Raw genomic sequence first — 17,228 nt, 5'->3', positions numbered from 1 at the left:
TTCATCCGAATGGAAACACTTATGGAAAAGACAAGATGACAGGTGTGGATAAGTGGATGAGAGTTTGTTTGGCTGCTAGGACAGGGAGGACGTGCCAGGCATCAGGAGCTGCCTTATAAAACAGGAATCGCAGGACATTTATCTTTGTTGAAGGAAAGCCACACCGTGGCCTGTGTGTATGTGTGTCCTTACAGCAAGTGGAACTGTGACTTTCACTTAGCAGGTACTGAGTAAATGTCATTAGCTTGATCAATAGAACTTTAAAAAGGCCGAGGGGATGCTTTTCTAAGCCATGGTGAGAGAAAGCAGTGCTGTGAAACTGCAAACTTTGCACAAACACGGGGTGCTGAGGAAAGGGAGAGATTTGGGAGCATTTTTCTCCAAAGGCCAGAATTCTTGGCATGTATAATAAAATGGGCCTGTCATGTGACAGATATGTCACCAAATGCAAGTTTGTGTGCCCGGCACACAGTGAAGCCAAGTAATGCCAAAACGTTGGAGTTTGGAGCAGAGAAAGGTTTATTGCAGGGCCATGCAAGGAGACTGGTGGCTCGTGCCCCACAAACCCCGAACTCCTGGAAGGGTTTCAGCAAAGCATTTTTAAAGGCCAGGAGAGGGAGGGGCGTGGTTGGTTGTTGCAGATTTCTTGGTGTTGGAATCCTTTGTTCTTGCATCTGTCCAGGTAGGTCAGGTCACAACGTTCTTGTAAATCTCCAAGACAAATGTTATTCTTTGTTCTGCAACCTTTTATCTCTGTATGAATGGAAAAGTGTTATACCTTTAAAGGTCAGAGCCTTGAGAATGGGCTATCCTGCATATTTCAGGCTATAGGCAACTTTCTTAACTCCAAGCAGAAACAATAGAATACAAAGGTTAAAGTAAAAGAAACAGATCCAATATGGAGTCAGGTTTGTTCCTCCCTATTACATATAGAATCTAGAAGCCTGAAAGTTCCTTCCTTTGAGGTTGCAGGAAAGAACAAAGTCAGGGAAGAAAGAAATTTGGCATGAGATAGGGAGGTGTATCCTCATTTTGATGAAGTTGGCAAATGCCTCTGAGTGATTAAATCAATGGTTTGGTGTTATCGCAGGAGTTGTGCAAACTTTTCTAGAAACTACTGTGAATATTTTTCTTCAATGAGGATCTTACTCTATGACTCATTTCAGTAACTCATAGTTTTATTCCACATTTGTAAATTAAGTTTGGCCAGGCAATCTGTATGATTCTCATGGCAAACTACACGTCGCCTATAACAGAGAAAAAAAATGCATTTAAATGTATCAAATATGCCAAAACAGACTTCTAACTAAAGAAGGATCATTAGTTTTACATTTTAGCATAGTTCAAACAAAATGTATATAACAAACAAAATAAATTTGAACCCGGTATGACTTAAATTCATGGTTCTATTTGTGCATCAAATCTACATTATTCATGATGAAACTCTAATATTTTGATAAGTGATTAGGTACTCAGACTTATCTTTATTCAAAAGGAGTCAGAATAAACCGAAGCAGAAGTCTATGGTTTTAGATATTGATTTTTTTCTGTTTATTTTCATATGCTGTAGATTGAAAAGTATTTTATTGTGCTGTGTGTATATATGTGTGTTTTCAGGTTAGAAACAAAAGTCTATTCACCTAAGAGAATGAACTAAGAATTGAGCACGTGTAATAAAATTGTTTATCTCAGAGCTGCTAAGAACTTACAAATGTGACCCTGTAATAAATAAGTATAGCTATTTTTGTAAGTTCTTACAAACCAGAAAACTCCTCCCGCAAAGATGTCAGGCTTAATTTTCTGCTCTATGGAGCACAGCTAGTAGGATAGCAAAACCCAGTGACATTTTCCACAGTGTGAGTTGCCAACCACTAGTAGCCTGTGGCAGTGTTTAAATCTACAGCAAACAAGCTAACAATTGGTGTTATGTAATAACACCAATTATGGATTATGTAATTCTTAAGATTCCTTTCTGTGGTGTTTACATCACTGTCAGCATCATAAAGGCAGAACTAGGGACTTTCTACTAAGGTAACATTTTCTTACACCCATGAGTCCATATAATCTTTACGCTTCTCTGCAGGTTTTTTTGGGTTAACCTCTCCATCTTTTGCTAAACTCCTAATGAAATGGACTATATTTGAGTGTGCTCCCTTACGTGTGTGTTAGGGCTGTGATTTCAGTGGTCATTATTTTTGCAGAATGGCCTATATTAATTCCAAAGTCTCCTAGGGAGCATTAATTAGTAAGATAATAACATGCTGCTACCTGGGTTCTAATAAATGCTTCAGCAATTAGATCCAGCCTGCAAATTGAAACGTTGGTAATAGCAGTAGGAAGAGTTGAATTCAGAGGAACTGAGAAACGATTTATTGTATGAATAGAGCAGAGCGAAAGTCAAAAGAGGAGCATTACAATATAATGGACCAAAATATCTGTAGGTTATGAAACACTGTCAAAGTTCTAGGGGAAATAAGATTATCTAAATGGTCCTATTACAGTTCCTTTTTTTCCCCTGGATCTGTAAATGACATTTTATGAATAGACAGTAATACTTCAATTACCTGACAATGGTGTTGAACAGAAGGGTGATAAATAAGTAAAATTTCTAGATAATGGGAACACATCCCAACTGCCAGATTGAGTTTATTTTATTATTTTGCTTTTTATAATTGAATATGTATGTGTTTCCTGGTCATCTCTTAGAAGATGTTGCTCATAATTGAAATTTTTCTTTTTGCCTTAAGTATTTACCTTATGGAATTTAGAAAAAAAAATATTGGTACCCAGCTGTGTTCAAGACACTGTGTTATAGGCCTTGTGAGTAGTATAGAGGCTAATAGAGACCCTGAACATCTCACGTGCTATTGGTAGAAATCAGTACTTGGGCAACTAGTCCTCACATTTCACATGTCAAGTATGTAGTTAGTTATATTGTAATACTCTGTCGTCCAGGACAGAATGTGAAATCCTGAAGGAAAGGGACTGTATATTATTCATTTTTTTAAAGTATAACTTTCAGAGAAAAAATCATGGAGGACTGCAGTTTAAGAGATTTCAAAGTAATGTTAGTTGAGTGGAGTTGGTGGAGATGGAAAATTCTAGAAATTTTACAATTATTGAGGGAAAATGTGATTATACTTTTCATGTTGAGGAAAATTGAAATACGCTGTTTTGTATTAATACCTTTATATAGCTAGAAGTATTTTGTTTAGAAAAATATAATGCCTTATTTCATTTTATAATGCCTCATTTTAAACTGGTTTTTTCTTAAACAATCAGATTTGGTACACATAAGTTAACATATTTTTCTAAGATGTCCCAGAGAGCTGAACTGTACAGTATCCAATAACATTTCCCTCCATTTTTTGAGAAGAAATAAACACTTTGAACAGATGGGATAATCAGCTTTTATTGTAAAAGCCAGGATATTATCTCTTCTCACTCTACAGAGTAATGAACAGACAGCTAAAGCATCCATTTGCATCAAAGGAGTTGGACAATAAAAACTGTTTTTTCCTTTTTTCTGTTATATGATGGAGAAATGCATTCTCAGAAATTAATACTTGGTTTTAATTGCATCCCTTGGAAAGCTGTCTGATAAGGTGGAATATTGAACTGTGAAAATGAAGACAAGAGGATTCATTCAAGAAAAAAATCTTTTCTCTTAATTTCCACTGATTTATAACCTACATACAATATAGCACATGAATCTTAAATGTACACCTTAATGAAAATGAGGGGTGAATACACCTGTATAACCCCTACTAATAGGAAGATACAGAATAATATCAGCCCAAAGAACTCCCTTGTTGTGCTTCCTAATTAATACCTCCCACAGGTATATGATGCATTTTTTTTTTACTATAAATTAGTGTTATTAGTTTCTTGAGTTTTATATAAATGGAATAATAGATTATGTTCTCTTGATTTTTTTTTAATCCATATTATCTGTAGGATTGATTGATCCATGTTGTAGGCAACAGTTGTTCATCCTTCTTTGTGGCTATAGAGCAGTCAATTTTATAAATATAGCATAATTTATTAACTGATTCTATTACTGATGGACATTGCCTTATTACTGGGTTTTGGCTTTTATGAATAAAACAGCTATTATGATTCTGGTACGTGTCCTTTGGTGCATATACCTACTCATCCCCTTGGCTATATCCCTGGAGTGCAATGTTGGTCTAAAGCTCTGTATTTGTTCAGCTTTAGCCCCACAATCTTTCAAGATGATTGAACCAATTTACACCTGGACCAGTCACGTATGAATTGCACTTCCTCTGTATCTTTGTCAACGCTTTGTATTGTTTTTTGTAATTTTAGCCATTTTTTCCTAAAGCCTATCTTGTTTTACTTTTCATGTTAGTCTACAATCCGTCTGGAATTATTGTTATGTTTTGCATACCGTGTGAGGAAGTAGTCAAGACTCATTTTTTTCCACATGCATTTTCAATTTATTAAGCACCATTTATTGAAAAGAACTAATTCATTGTTTTCCCTGCTTATTGAAATGGCATGTTTGTCATAAACTAGGTGGCGATGCATGTGGGTTCTTCACTCTTTGTTCTGTTTTATAGGTTACTAGCATAAAGCTATTTCTAACACCATTTAATTTACTGTAGAGATGCCCTCATTTTCATGTGGTATTGCTCAATTTCATTTTTCTTCTTTTCTTAATGTCTTATGAAGAGTTTCTAGAAACAACTTTTGGCATAGTTGGGTTTTTCCATTATATATCTTGCTTCAACTCAATTGTTTTCATACTCAATTTTGTTCATTTCTTTCATCTATTATTTTTGAATTTAGTTTGTTATTCATTTTCCAAGTACTTTTGAAATCTGTTTAAACTTTCATTTTGAAGTAAGTTGAGTTGCAAAACATTTGCAAGACTGTGACAAAGAGATCTGATAAACTCATCGCCCAGCTTTGCTAAATGTGGACATCTTATGTAACTGTAGTACAATTGTAAAATCATGAAATTAATATTAGCTATAAAAATTGGTACCATTTATAAACCTTCTTTAAATTTTGCCAATTGTGCCACAAATATTTTTTTTCCTAGTTCAGGATCAAATCCAGGATGACACATTGTATTTAGTTGTCATGTTTTTTTTTTTTTTGGTGCAGAAAAATGCTATTTATTTATTTATTTTTTAACATCTTTATTGTAGTATAATTGCTTTACAATGTTGTGCTACTTTCTGCTGTATAATAAAGTGAATCAGCTATATGTATACATATATCCCCATATCCTCTCCCTCTTGTGTCTCCCTCCCACCCTCCCTATCCCACCTCTCTAGGTGGTCCCAAAGCAGTGAACTGATCTCCCTGTGCTATGCAGCTGCTTCCCACTAGGTATCTATTTTACATTTGGTAGTGTATATATGTCAGTGCTACTCTCTCACTTCATCCCAGCTTACCCTTCCCCTCCCCGTGTCCTCAGTCCATTCTCTACATCTGTGTCTTTATCCCTGTCCTGCCCTAGTTTCATCAGAACCTTTTTTTTTTTTTTCTTAGATTCCATATATATGTGTTAGCATACGGTATTTGTTTTTCTGACTTCACTCTGTGTGACAGACTCTAGGTCCATCCACCTCACTGTAAATAACTCAATTATGTTTCTTTTTATGGCTGAGTAATATTACATTGTATATATATGCCACGTCTTCTTTATCCATTCATCTGTCGATGGACACTTAGGTTGCTTCCATGTCCTGGCTATTGTAAATAGTGCTGCAGTGAACATTGTGGTACATGACTTATTTTGAATTATGGTTTTCTCAGGGTATATGCCCAGTAGTGGGATTGCTGGGTCATATGGCAGTTCTATTTTTAGTTTTTTTAAGGAACCTCCATACTGTTCTCCATAGTGGCTGTATCAATTTACATTCCCACCAGCAGTGCAAGAGGGTTCCCTTTTCTCTACACCCTCTCCAGCATTTTTTGTTTGTTTGTTTGTTTTTTGGGTTTTTTTATGTTTATTTTTTATCTATTTATTTTTTCTTATTAGTCATCCATTTTATACACATCAGTACATGTCAATCCCAGTCTCCCAATTCATCACACCACAATCCAGCATTTATTGTTTGTAGATTTTTTGATGATGGCCGTTCTGACCGGTATGAGGTGATACCTCATTGTGGTTTTGATTTGCATTTCTCTAATGATTAGTGATGTTGATCATCCTTTCATGTATTTGTTGGCAATCTGTATATCTTCTTTGGAGAAATGTCTGTTTAGGTCTTCTGCCCATTTTTGGATTGGGTTGTTTGGTTTTTTGATATTGAGCTGCTGGATCTGCTTGTATATTTTGGAGATTAATCCTTTGTCAGTTGCTTTGTTTGCAAATATTTTCTCCCATTCTGAGGGTTGTCTTTTCGTCTTGTTTATGGTTTCCTTTGCTGTGCAGAAGCTTTTAAGTTTCATTAGGTCCCATTTGTTTATTTTTGTTTTATTTCCATTTCTCTATGAGGTGGGTCAAAAAGGATCTTGCTGTGATTTATGTCATAGAGTGTTCTGCCTATGTTTTCCTCTAAGAGTTGTATAGTGTCTGGCCTTAGGTCTTTAATCCATTGTCATGTCTCTTTATTCTCCTTTCACTTGAGGAACATCTTTAGACTTTGTCTGTCTTCATGACCTTGACATTTTTGAAGAGTGCTGGCCAGTTAATTTGGGGAATGTCCCTCAATTTGGATTTGTCTGATGTTTCTTCATGATTAAATTCGGATTATTCATTCTTCGCAAGAATACCCCAGAAGCAATGATGTGACCTCAGTGAGTCATATAAGGAGGTAAACGATGTTGACACACCTCATTTCTGGTGTTGTTAAGTTTGATCACTTGATTGAAGTGGAGTCTGTCAGTTTTCTCCACTTTAAATTTATGGGCTTTTTTCCTTTGTAGTTAATAAGTATCTTGTGGGAAGACAGTCTGAGAATACGCAAGTATCCTGTTTTCTCATATACCTCTGCCCACTAATTTTATCCTCCATCACTGATTCATGCCTCTGCAACAGTTATTATGGTGCTGGTTGTGAGATGGTGATTTTCCCTTTGCCTCATTCCTTCTGTATTTATTAATTTGATTTCTACTCTAAGGATGAGCTATCTCATCCTTGTTTATTCATTCAACCACTTATCTGTAGTGTGAACTCAAGCATATTTGTTTTATTCCATGAGATAAAATTCATTATTATTATCTGGTCATCGGGAGTGCCTTCAGGCTGGCTCCTCAGTCCTTTTGACTTGCCATCAAAGTTTGAGCACTTGCTTACCTTCTGGCCCCAAAAGATGGGGCTCATTTTGCCCCATCCCCTCACCATGCTCATCTCTGCCTCGTTCCTGAGATCAACCATTCCTCCCAGGATTTTTCGTTCCTTTTATTGAAGAAGGATATTTGGAAACCAAGTTCTGGGTGCTAGGTGTGTTCATTGAACTTCTACAGTTGCTTCTAGGTTCTCTCTCATCTGACAGAGCTAGGACATAGGTGTATATATACAAACACACACACATCTATATCTATTTTACATCTATTTGTGTATATACACACACACATATAATCATGAGTTTATATTGATGCATCTGATTCTAGTCCGTCATCACAGGGTTCATTCAAGTCAACTTCCGTCTATTTCAAGTAACATTTTAGCGCTGAGAAACCTCACTCTCATTATCATCAATGTATTTAAATGATTTACTCAATCTGGAAAATGCACATAAAGTAGTTTCACAATTGCAATTTTATACCTCTGTAAAAAAATCTTTAACTACGGTACAATATGTGTACAGTTCTTTTTGTCTTTAGCCTTAAAGTATGCAATCAAAACACTGTTTCTGAAGGTTACTTAGGTTAGCTCTGTTCTTTCCCATCCTCTTCAGTGTGGGTTATGTTATTTATTTATAATGCAATGTCTGTGGAAGGTGTTAGTTTCTAAGGATTAATTTCATATTCTGTTGCCTTAAAAAACTTTTGTTGTTTGAGGTACTGTTTTTATTCTTTAGAATTTTCCATTTTCCACTTTAGCATCCACAAGTAGGAATAGTTTTACCTCTTACTTATTCTTTAATTGATTTATTTCTTCTGATTGCATTTGCTAATAAAGTGAATAATAATGGAGATACTGGACCCCCTCTCTCTGTTCCTGATCTCAGTAGAAGTGCTTCTAGTGTTTTCCCATTAAGTAAGATATTGGTTTTAGGATTGAGGAATATAAATATTTTTCATATTAAGAAAGTGTCCTTTCTTTTGTTTTCTTGAGGGTTTTTATGATGAGTGAATGTTGAAATTTTTTTAGGCTTTTCAGCATGTATGGTAATATATATGGTTTATGATATTAATAGATTTTCTAATATGAACCAACCTTGCATTTCCGGAATAAGTCCTACTTGATTGTGTGTGATGTTGTATTCTGTTTGCTAAAATTTCTTTAGTACTTTTGTGTTGATATTCATAGACAACTATGGTCTGTAATTTCTTTTTTTGAACAAAGTTTTTTAGGTTTAGGTATCAACATTATACTGGCTTAAGAACAGAGGTTTTTCTATCACTTACAATTTATAGTGTGTTGGAACTAAGGGACAGGACCCCATAATCAAACCCATGGGTATTTCTATTGTAAATTGTAAGAATATTCATATTAAGCATCATAAATAACGATGATAAGTGGCCTCACATCAGTTCAGGTCAGATCAGGTTTTCCTGCCAAATAAGACACAAGAGAATCTTATCTTCAAGAGATTGTTTTCGAGTTTGATATTGTCAGTAAGGGGTTTATTTATTATTCCGTAATAATAAAAATATTAAAATTTTTATATAAAATGTATATTGCATTATTTAATAAGAAAATTGTGTACAAACTATCAAAACCTTGACCGGTTTATGCTATCTTAGGAAAATAAACAAGATTTAGTATTGTGTTATATATCTAGAAAAAAGCTAACCATAGGAAAATAGTCTAGAAGAAAATGCACCATATTAGTAGCAATGACTATGATGTGGTGGTTTAAATATTTTTATAAATATTTTATAAACATTTTATATTTTAAATATTTTTATTTTATACTCTGCAGATTTTTAATGAAGATAGTAATTTTACAGTGAAAATAATTTTTTTGTCAAATCGACTTTAGTACATAGTCTTCATTGTTCTGTAAGTTTGACTGTAAGCAATTTGAAAAAGTTGCCTTTTGTTATCTTTTCATGGTGGTAAATTCCACTCTAAATCAGGTCCTTCATGATAGAGAGGGAGAGAAATTTCTTTGAATACTGTTTTAATGTGTTTGTTTCATGTGCTGAATTTTACTGGCTAATTTCATTCTCAGTCTGTCTCCTAAAACATTATAAATAAACTTGGGATGAGTTTATAAAAAACAGTTTTATATTAAACCAGTAGAGTCTAATCTGGCATATTGTCTGCTTTGCTGTGGAGAGCATCAAGATATAACAAATAGTCCCTCAAATATGAAAGAGTTCAGATGCAACAAGAACTTTGAAGAGCAGACATCTTTTAAGTGCTAACGCTACTTTCTTGTAGTCTAACTTTAGCAAATTGCTAATTCCTGAATCTCAGTCTCCTTATTTATAAAACAGAAGGAAGAACACCTCATCTGAGGATAAAGCACCAACCCAGTGCTTTATATTATGTGCTCACTAAATGGACATCCTATCTTCCTAAGTTTTGACCAAGAACAGCAAAGAAAGAGGGAAAGAATAAAATACCTACTTTTCATCAAGCACTGTTAAAAGCACTTTATTTGTATTAATTTCATTATTCTTTTCATAGCCCTCTGTGGAGGGCGCACATAGCTTCCCAAAGAGGCAGGGTAGGTGGCTGGTCTGTGATGTCAAGTCTGTTCCTCTGACCCAGAGCCCACACTCTTGATGACTAGACAAGCCTGCCTCTGAACTATTAGTGTAAAAATGAGAGTAAGGCTGCTATTCGTGTGGTTTAGTATGTATAAGTAATATTGGAAAAGTAACTCTGAAGCTCAGTTAACAGATTGGTATTTCTTTTTTGTCCCCTTCTGTGTTTCAGCACACAGCGAATGGTGCTTTTGAGCGCCTTCTGTGATTACCATTCACACCTTTTCTGGGGACACTTTCTTAAAAGAACCAGCAAGCATCCAGTTTACTGAGATATAATCCCAGATTCATGGAGTTGTTGCAGACCGGATACCTCTTGTCTCACTAAGACTGGGTAAGCGTTTAAAAATTCATTTACTGTTATGGATGATGTTGGGTGTGATGACCTCTTCTGAAATATTTCTGCTTTGATATAAATCGGAAAGTTTCAATAACTAGACACATGGTGGAGGGAAAAAGTAGGCTACTGTAAAAAGTACAGTAATACTGCATTGGTATTTGATTGATGCATTTATTATTATATAAACATATGCTGATGTATTTGAAGATATTTTTATTAATGTGAAGTATGATGTGTTAACATTGCAAGGGGAATTTCTTGACAAGCGTTCTTTTAAAATATAACTGCAGTACGGTTTTATGAAACCTGTAAATGCTACAATCTATGTTGTTTCTACTGCTATAAAATCGATAACTAAATTGGAGAGGCTATCTCCTTGAAACTGGTTATGATGAAAATGTACCTACTATGATTATCATTATGCAAATCCTGCCCTGACTGTGAGCTTTCCTTACCTGTACTTCTAGTGCGTATAATTTTACTTCTGCGTACCTTTTCCTCAACGTTAAAATTTTCTGTTCCAATATACTAAATTGCCAGTCAGTCCATTTGGGGTTAATCATTGAAACAGAATTGAGACTGGGAAAAGGTAGTGAAATCGAAGCAGATGGCAGAATAGGAGTAGTTGCTGCAGGGAGTTTGGGGGAGATGAAGAAGACGAGCAAGGTGACTCTGCATCACTTAGAAGGATGTTCCAGTGGCCTCCATAAGGGCAGAAGTGAAGGGATGAAATAGGTGCTTTGGTCATGACATGAAGTTATCTTGGGTGGATAGATGTTGAGAAATAAAGGTCATCCAAAGGTTTTCCTTCTCAAGTTTCCTTCTCAAGAGTTGTTCTGCATCTCAAGTACCTGAGATTCAATGTGGGTCAATACCTCTGAGACTGAAATAGAAAGATATTTACATGAACTAGACATATTCATGTGCCATGTGTAAAAACTTTTCATTTATTTCATATACAGTGTAGGGAAGGGATATCAAGAAAGTTTCCCAGTGAACAAAGCCTGGGAAATGGAAATTAGTAAGCCTGAAGGTGAGAAAATGCCCCTGGTGATAGCACAGTGGCTGAGAACATGGGCTTTGGGGAACAGATCAGTTTCTCTGATTTGAATCCTGATTCTGCCACCTTTTGGCAACCACTCCTATGGTAGTTGTGAAAATTAAATAAACTAAATTACAAATTAGCACACAATAAGTGTTCAAAAATGGGTATGATTATGTTAGGTGATAGTGCACGTATTTGTAAGGACTTTTTTTGTTTGGTAAGGACTTTTACAGTTTCACCAATTCTTGATCTTAATACCGTTTTCTCTATGAGGACTTAAATTTCTCATCTGTAAACCCTCCTACTATGTTGAATTTTCCTTAATCTCACCTAGCCAGCACAGTTAGGAAGACATTACTACATTTTTCAAGACGAGATTGTTGGCTTTCAAATCTGGCATATATTATATTTCTCAAGATCATTGGTATGTTAAATTTTATGATATTAAATCTGCCACTTTCTAGCATCTTAATATAGGGTAAATTATCTAACTTTTCTAAATAGTCTCATCTTTGAAATGAGAACAGTAGAATATCTATGAGAGTTTTTGTGCAGAATATATAATGTAAGATACAGTGCATGACACAGAAGTACTCGATACACATGGCTACTGTGACTATTACTACCATTATTGTAATTATTCTTCTTAAACTCATTTACGAATGATGTGATTGCTGATGTTGTCAGTCTTTAATTTGTGGAACTCGAAGTAGGAAATTCTACAGTTTTTTCATTTTTATAAATTATTATACATGAAAATCTTACACCACTTTTACACTTTTGAAAACATTATTCACCATCATCATTTTGTACCCTCTAAATACAGTATATTTCGTTTAAACACAAATCTCATTTCATGATGCTACTAAATTATCTCTAAGAACAACTGCTTTTAAAACTCTCCAAACTTGTTTCTTTCTAGAGGGAATTATAAAACTTCCATTTTACATTTTTCACATTTTTATGATTCTTAATACCAGAGTTTGGCTGTTTCACCCTTAACTTTAGACTGCTGACCCAACCTCCTAAGTCTGTAAAAATCGTAAAATAAATACTAGGTAATCAGGATACTCTTTACTACTTACTCCATCCAGCCATTATAACTTTGTACTCTGTCTTATCTCCATGGTTCTGAATGCTTAGAACTTGATTCCATAATCCAGCCTTAATGTCCAGCTCTGACTCAGATTATATTTGCCCCAGTGCAGTACTGGGTTTGAAATAACCAGTGAATTTTAGGAAACTGAAAAATGTGCCTCCTTCTTTCATATTAAGATCTGATATTGACCATGCAAAGCTGTGTACCAGGGCTCCTGATAATGTTCTTATGAACTGTTGTAAATAATAAAATAAAAAAAATTTTTTTTAGTTTTTCTCCATTTTATTTATTTTTCTGGTTTATTTCCAAAATGTTTTAAAGTAAGTTGTGTGAGCAAGTAGGAATAAGAATATATCAAATGTTTCAATATGTAGCTAAAGACTATGGCATATGTAGGATTAACCAATAAAGTAAATTTTCAATAGAGCTAATTTATATTTTTATGTAATCTGGGCCTCAACCAGGTTTTTGACAATAACAGTGTAATTATTTCACTAAAGCTTTTACAAGTAAGTAGATCATTAGATCTTTCAGAGTGGGCAGCAAGGTAACATTAGGCCATTTGAATACATCTTATAACTTTTTTATTTGCCACTTAAAGTATCTGGATAAACAAAAGGACTTATGCAATTATATATAAAAGTTAGAAACTTTTTATTGAAAAGACAGCAAAATTTTAAAACCACTTAGTCTTAGTGGTATAAAATATTTCCTTCCTAATTTTTAAAATTCAAGATCTTTGAGAGCGTTTATCCAAAAATTTAGCATTATTTTCTACTCATATCTTTGAACACAATTCTTATAGTTCAAAAACAAGAAATTTAAAGAATTCTCATTGCCTACCATTAAATTCCAAACATCATCAAGTGCAGGGTATTTGTTTTAGGTGATCTCAGTGTTACTGGTAACGCTCAGTGTTTCTAGAAAGACTCCACTGCCAAATTAGGTGATCAGAGAAGACTGTCACTTTTGGAGTGTTGTTCATTCCCAGGTGTTTAGTCTTGCCTTTCATTTTATCATGTTTTCCACTTCACTATTCTATCAAAGACTTTTTGAGGAAAAAAGCATCTTCCCAAGTAAGGTCTACAATAATTTCTCTTGCGTTTGATGTCTAACAGAAATAAGCAATGTCAAATACATCATTACCACTTCCTTAAAGTTTCTGGATAATCTGTCCTATTTCTCATATAGTTTCTGAGGACTGTTTCGATTGTTTCCTGGGAAGGGCAGGGGTGGAAGTAGGGGATTTTTGTAGAATGGGGAAGGTGTAAGGAGAAACTTGGGATGTCTGAGTACATAATCCTAGTGCATCCCAGGACAGTTCCTGCGAAGAAAAATCCTGTTACTTCTCCAATGTTCTGAAGGAAATGAAACATTTGGTATTGATATTGGTGGTTAATGAAAATTTAAGGCCAACTTTAATTGATATGACCTCTCATTAAGTCAGTACTTAGCCATATTTATATTGTTTACTACAGTATTCACTGATAACCCAGATGTCTCATTTCATTAATTTAAATTGGGTTGGGAAATCTGCAGAGTCAAAAAGCACTTAATACTTAAGATTTTTTTTTTCCCAAAGGGTATAATGTATTATTAGTACTTAGTCTAAGTTTGTATTTATTTTTATTTCTACTTTATAAGAAAACTGGTACTTTTCCCCTTATGCACATTTGCCTTATTGGTTTTACTTATATAGCCTCATTCTGAAAGTATATGGGTAATAGCAGTAATTCATAATTCTTGGTATGAATTGTAAGGAAAGAGCATAGAGTTTCATACCGATCTGGAATTATTGATAAACGGATTATATTTATGAAACATTTAAGTTCACCTTAGTTCTTAAATAGTATCAAAACTCCAGTTGTTTTTACATTGTAGAGATTTTTCTAAATGAGTCATTTCATATGTAATTTCTTATTCAGGTTCAGTTTTATAATATGATTTTAAGAAGATCGTGATCTAGTGAATTTTCCTTTTATATTGTTTGTAAAAGTCAATTTTATCTAGGAATGGCAAAATGTTTATTTCTTGGCAAATTTGCTAAAAGAGATCTACTCAGGTGTATTGAAAATTTGACTGTATAATTAAGAAGTCAGGATGGTTGTCAGGCAAAGAATAAAGTGGGTCCACAAATACCTTCCAGCTTTTTATATTTGCCCTGAAACTAAATCTGTGTGAGGGAAAGCGCACTGGACATGAAGTCAGAAGACCAGGTTGTTTACTGTGATTTTAGGCCACTCACTTTCTTGGCCTCTTAAGATTTAGTTTATTTTTTTCTTAACAAACAAACAAACACACTTCTTTGGGTGATTGGGGAATTAAATGAGCTAATATTTGTGAAAGTGTTTTTGAACTTTAAGGCTCTATAAAAATGGTGCCTGTGAATGTTGCAGTTACCAGTGGTGTAATATGAAAACTTTTATTATAAATAGTTTAAAGAGTCTAAATGTGAAATTCTGTTAAATCTTTTAATTTAAAGAATTTCGAAACATAAGCATTTTCAACGGGTTTGACATCGCACTTACTGTTACATGTCTCCTTTCATTTAGCACGTGATGATTTCTGTTTCTTTCATTGATTGAACATGTACATTCAGAGTAAATGGTATATATTGACATTTAATATTTTATTTTTGTTACATATTAAACCCTTGTTGGATTATTCAGAAGATTCAGAGAATCTGTCATTGGTGTCAGAGAAATGTTAAGCAAGGAATAATAAAGATTGTATAAATTTAGCAGTTCTGATGAAGTAAATTAAATTTATTTACGTTCCATAATATAAATTGGGAACTGGAGTGAAATATAGGTCCTTTTCTGATCATATTATGTGTGATCAGGAAAGACAGGTAATTTATAAGAAGCATAAATTTGCCTCTATGAACTATGTGTCTAGATACCAAGTAGATAGTTTTTCTGGTGTAGATGAAAACTTGGTCCTGACTTACTAAGGTAGATGACATAGGGATTCATGGGGGTGGAGTCAAAACACAGTTTCGTCTAAGTCCGAAGTCAGGACTCAGCACCTAGCTACACCTTCTTCATGTATATTATAAAAGAAATCATTGATCTGCAGTGTGACACATATAGCTGATTCACTTCGTTGTACAGCAGAAACTAACACAACATTGTAAAGCAACTATACTCCAATTAAAAAAAAAAAAGACTATTTTGTCCCCATCAGTTGCACACAGAGTCTCAGTGCTATATAAACTGTGAAAGTGCTTATAGTAAGTTGTTTTAAAGGAAATTTTTAATACATGAGCAAGAAAGATATTTTTGAAGCTCTTCTACTAATTTTAGACCATTTACATCTAATAAATGACCATTTTAATGTCCTGATAGGTACCTTCGTGACCTGTAGAATGACTCATAGATGACTACATAGGGGAAACAGTTTATTTGCATAGTCTTATTCTAAGAAATAAGTAGCTCCCTGCTCTAGGTTCATTTAACATTTTATTTATTCAACTTCTGTCCTACTTATCATCTTGTCCTGCAAAGAATGAACACTTGGCAGTTGACCCTTTCATCATGAGCTCCTAGAGAGAACAGTCTGTGATCTATTCATCGTGGTGTTCTTGCTCCCAGCCAGAGTTCCTGACAAATAATAGGCACTCAATAAATATTTAGGAAATGAAAGCTGGATAAAAATAATCAAGTACACACCCGGGGTCCTATAACAAGTCGCTGTTGTACTTGATTGTGAAAGTCTTGTTTTTTTATTTCATGTACTAACACATTGTGTGACTCATTTATTTATTCAAGAAGCATTTATTAGACATATACTGTGTGCCCAGCCCTTCTCTGGATACCAAGGATACATCAATAAGCAAAGTAGATGAAAAGCCTGACCCTCAAATGTTAATATAGAAATCAACGTGAAATAGAGTGGATGTTATTCTTTGAATTAGCCATTGACCTGACCCCTTACATGAGCAAAGAGGAGATTAGATGTCATAGGATCATTTTGTTATAAGGAACAGAATCCCTTTCTAGCTAGCTTAGATGGAGGGGATTTACTGGGGTGACACACGAGGAGTATTTTATGTAGGTTTGCTGTATGAGTTCGGCCTGGCCTACAGGCAGCCGTTACTTTCTTGAGTTGACAGTCTTTGTGGGTCTCATGGCCTCTCCTCTTTCGTTCTTCCTTTAAATCTACTTCATTGTCATCTTTCTACCTTCAGACCTGCTCCTTCCACACTTGCCCGTGGCCAGCGCACTGGCCCCCAAAGTGTACTTTACACAGACTTTCCAGAGCAGCTGTCCAGAGCTGAGTCCATCTCTGTGGACCAGATTCCATTTCTGGAGTGGATCTGATTGGTCCACCTTGATCAGTTATTCATTTAAACCCAATAAGCAGTAGTTAGAAGAATGGAGTTACCTGGTGCATATATAAGCTCCCTCTATGCCAGAGGGCAGCAAAAGGACCCAAAAATGGGATGTGCGCACAAGCTGGCTTCTGTATAGTAATAGGCGAGTCACATTGTGTTAATAGTGATTATAGGTGGATTGGCATTTATGGTTTATTTTGGTGCTTCTTATGCAATAAATAGAAAGCATATATTCTGATACATCAATTTGTGCCCAAAGTAGCAGTGGCAACCAACCAATAGTCTTATATTTCTACATTATAAAAATGTCACAAATGATTCATGGCATATATTTAATATGCATACTTTAAATGCCTGAATGTGATAAATTATTGGTAGGATTTTTAATTTAAAGCTTCAGTGGAGGTCACACTTTTTCTAACGCCATAGCGTTTCAGTTCTGTGACGTTGCTGATAGTCTCCTTTCAAATACATCTTGCACCAAAAATCTAGTATATTTGGTTCTTGATGACTTCAAGCAGGATATGGGTCATTTTTACTT

The 17,228-nt window shown here is 34.7% G+C and overlaps 1 protein-coding gene across 6 annotated transcripts in view; it reads left to right on the top strand.

Annotated features, from left to right (window-relative positions):
* The window catches only part of DLGAP1 (DLG associated protein 1), an 856,539-nt gene that overhangs the window by 107,529 nt on the left and 731,782 nt on the right, over positions 1-17,228 (top strand). For all 6 annotated transcript variants that reach the window (XM_082353525.1, XM_082353532.1, XM_082353530.1 and 3 more), the window contains exon 2: positions 10,040-10,201. The gene's annotated coding sequence lies outside the window, so the exon portion shown is untranslated. The remainder of the gene's footprint in view (positions 1-10,039; positions 10,202-17,228) is intronic.

The sequence above is a fragment of the Balaenoptera borealis genome (genome assembly GCF_965194805.1).
Source record: "Balaenoptera borealis genome assembly, chromosome: 14".
NCBI classification, from domain to species: Eukaryota; Metazoa; Chordata; class Mammalia; order Artiodactyla; family Balaenopteridae; genus Balaenoptera; species Balaenoptera borealis.
Note: the sequence above shows the minus strand (reverse complement) of the source record. Positions and strands in the feature narration are given on the sequence as shown.